General features: G+C 41.1%; 1 non-coding gene across 1 annotated transcript; it reads right to left on the bottom strand.

The window, feature by feature from the left end:
* Positions 1 to 2539: 2539 nt before the first annotated feature.
* LOC138984270 (U6 spliceosomal RNA) lies at positions 2540 to 2643 on the bottom strand. The gene has a single exon (XR_011461531.1). It is a non-coding gene; the product is annotated as a U6 spliceosomal RNA (small nuclear RNA).
* Positions 2644 to 3823: the final 1180 nt, after the last annotated feature.

The following is a 3823-nucleotide window of genomic DNA, read 5'->3' as shown; positions in this document are numbered from 1 at the left end:
GAAAGCAGCACCAAATAGGCTGGAAAGCACCAAATAGGCTGGAAGTTCCAAATGGGCGCTTTCCAAAAGCACTTATATTGATTCTTGTTGAGTCCTCATGGAATTGAATAGTTGCCTCTATTATTTGTATTCTGAGTCTGACACTACTATCAGTGATTTTCTGAGGATTTGGTGGTGATTTTTTTTTGCTACATTTGGCCGTGTGTGTGTCTGTGTGTGTGTGTTAGGAGTATCACCAGATCCTAAGCATTTATGGAAAATTGCCTTCAGGGGCTATTAACTCTGGACTCTCTCCAGGCTGCCAAGGTTCGTCCTAGATGGCTCCTTCCGACAGACGGACAAGGGGCGGTTCATCCTCAAGGATATTTCAGGTCACTATGCACCTCATTGGTTTATTTGGTCCCAGGGGCGACCTGAAAGTACCCACAAAAATTTAGACGCTGCAGCCATCTTGTTCTTTCTGCACCAAGAGAGACCTTCTTAAACAGCTTCTAGGAAAGAAAGTAGAAGTGTTTGGCTGGGACAGCTGCAGCTTGACTTTCTTACAAAGTTCAAAGGGTTATTTGGTCAGTCACGCCCTGCCGCAACCTGCTTTTGTGCAGCCACAATTCTAACTATAGGACTGCCTGCCCCCCAGATCCCTTTAAGGAAGGTGCCTTCAGAGCACAGCTCTGCTGAGGGGAACTTTCTAAAAAGAAGTGACCATTTTCCTCTTTAAGAGGGAAAAAAATGGCATGGAGTCAAACATCAGTAAGTATACAGTTGGTTCTATTTACATGACACACTTTGAGTCCTGCCTTATATGCTGAACAATAGTTATCTCCCCTGCACAGGCTGTAGCTGTGAAGTGTGGGTGCTTCAAACTTGCCTACTGGAAACCGGGTCCAGGGCCCTTTCTCTCTCAGCTGTAATAACATTCACTGTGATGTAAGTTCCACCAACATCTTTCAACCCAGGAGGAAGTTTGGTTTGGCTGATTTAAACTTAAAATAGGAAAAGAAAAGCTTGTTTTCTTATCCTTCTAGACTAGCCTGCAGTTTTAAATTAAGTTGTTGTGATCACCTATATTTATTTATATGTGGAAAATGCTATCTCACACATTGATCACAATCTTTCACAGGCTTTGATAAGATTACAGATGATCTAACCATGTATGCTAAGTCACTTCAGTGGTGTCCAGCTGTTCGAGACCCTGTGGACCCTATGGACCCGCCGGGCTCCTCTGTCCATGGGATTCTCCAGGTAAGAATACTGGAGTGTGTTGCCATGCCCTCCTCCAGGGGATCTTCTGGACCCAGGGATCAAACCTGCAACTCCTGCACTGCAGGTGAGTTCTTTATGGCTGAGCCACTGGGGAAGCCCCAGATGATCTAGGAGATTATTGTAAATTGTTTCCATGCATGCTTATTTATTTTCTTATTTGACTCTTTCTCTGTGGATCACACTCAATCTTATATGTAGGAATATGCCCAAGTGACAGGTTAAAAGCTTGTGTAAAAAAGACAATTTTTGGAGAAAGTAGAAAAACAATATCCAACAATAAAAGGACAGTTGGGATAGTTGTGTTCAAGAACGGCAGAAGCTTGTGAACTTTTTCTTACAGTAGCAGATAGCCTAATTTTAGGCTTGTAAGCCATTTGATCTCTCTCACAACTACCTGACTTTGCTGTTGTGGTGCTAAAGAGCGTAGACAGTGGTCTGTGGTTGAGGCTGGGATCCAATAAAACTTTATTTACAAAACCAGGTAGCTGTTTGCCGGGTCACAGTTTGCCCATTTTTGAATTACGGTATAATCCATTTGATGCGTGCATTTGTTATGTTGCTTTAAGCTCAAAGTAAGGGAAAACCCAAGTAAAGAGGCCTTAAAAACCATGTTAATTCACGTAAGAAAATTATCTCATGTAAGAAGAAGCCTCATTATAGGGAAGTCCCAGGGCTGGTTAGTTAAAGCAGCCTAATGATGTCATCCAAGGCCCAAGTTTGTCCCATCCTTCTTCTCTCCCATCCTTGGCTCATTGGCTTGTGTCCCAGCTGCACAGTCACAAATGGCTGCTCCAGTTCTAATGCTGTATGTAGGGGCAACAACATCTGGAAGAAGAAATAAGACTCCCTCCCACTATGTATTTCCTTTTAAGAGTAAGACAGTCTTTCCAGGAGGACCCTTCCATTTGATAGACCACGTCTATTTAACCAGAATTGGGACAGAACATTTCAAGAAGGGTTTGATTTACATTAGTTGCCTGCAGACACCAAACATGGTGACATAAAACAATAGAAATGTATTCTGTCCAGTTCTGGAGACCAGAAGTCCAAAATCAGCATCACTAAGGCAAAATTAAGGTGTCATTAGGGCCATACTCTCTCAGGGTGTTCTAGGGGAGAGCCCATTCCTTCCTTTTCCACTTTCTGGTGGCTGTTAGGATTCCTCAGCTTGTGGCCACATCACTCCAACCTTCAAATCTCTCTTTGTTCCATTTTCAAATCACCTTCTCTTCTGTGTGCCTGAGTGAAATCTCCCTTCGCCTGCCCTACCCCTTGTTTAAAATATGAATGCTTCACAAATTTACATGACATCCTTGTGCAGGGGCCATGCTAATCTCTGTATTGTTTCGATTTTAGTACATGTGCTATAGAAGTAAGCTCCACCTCTTTCTTGTAAGGACACCTGTGATGGCATTTAGGGCTCACCCATATAATTCAGTGAAACTGACTTCTCTCAAGATGCTTAAATTAATCACATCTGAAAAGAGCCATCTTCCAAATAATGTAACATTTACAGGTCCAGGGATTAGGATCTTATGACTTTGGGGATCATTATTCAGTCAGCTTCCATCTTGGAAAACTTTGTCAAAATAAAAACTTTGTTAAAGTAACAGCCATTAAATCAACTACCAGCAAGAAGGAACTACCATGATTCTTTTTTAATACTAGTCAAGATTTACTTAATTCAAATAATAGAAGTGTTGGCCTAAAAATGTTGGAAATCAGGCATGGAAAAATCTGGAATATGACTGTTATATAGGCAAACATCAGTATCTGCTATAGAATACTCATGTGCAACTATTGTGTTTAGCAAGAGCTTACAATGACTTAAGAAAATAAATTTTGTAAAGTAATAGGAAGAAAACCTTTTATCTATAGTATGGTCACAACAGAGAATGAAATTCTCTTGTGCATTAAAAAGATGGAGACAATACACAAGACAATACACTAGTGTTTTCCTGGTGGTGTGGAAGTTTGGGTTATTAACTTTCTTTTCTCTTTTTTGTATTTTTGAAAATTTTTATGAAAAGTATATATATATATAGAGAGAGAGAGAGAGCTTAAATTAAAAATATTTTAATAAGAAAGCAATAGTATTGTTATATGATAATAGTGTATTTTTAAAACATAATATCAGTTTATTTTGCATCATGTCACTTAATTTCTCTATCTCATTTAGTTTACTGTATCAAAATTATACAGAATAGCCACAGACCCCGGCTACCCACTCCAGTATTCTAGCCTGGAGAATTCCATGGACCATAGAGTCATGGGGTCGCAAAGAGTCGGACACGACTGAGTGACTTTCACTCACTCCACTCAGACGAATTCTTCTGCTTTCAAAAAGACCTAGAGCCCTTACCTTGTCATTAGAGTTATCTTTCTGAAACATGGGTTGTGAGATCCACCATGCGTGCACATGTGCTAAGTCGCTTCAGTTCTGTCTGACTCCTTGTGACCTTATGGACTGCAGCCCGCCAGGCTCCTCTGTCCCTTGGGATTCCCCAGCAGGAACACTGGAGTGGGTTGCCATGCCCTCCTCTGAGATCCACCTTGCTTC

This window comes from Bos mutus, chromosome 20 (assembly GCF_027580195.1).
Source record: "Bos mutus isolate GX-2022 chromosome 20, NWIPB_WYAK_1.1, whole genome shotgun sequence".
In the NCBI taxonomy this organism is placed as follows: domain Eukaryota; kingdom Metazoa; phylum Chordata; class Mammalia; order Artiodactyla; family Bovidae; genus Bos; species Bos mutus.
This window is presented reverse-complemented; position numbering and strand designations above follow the sequence as displayed.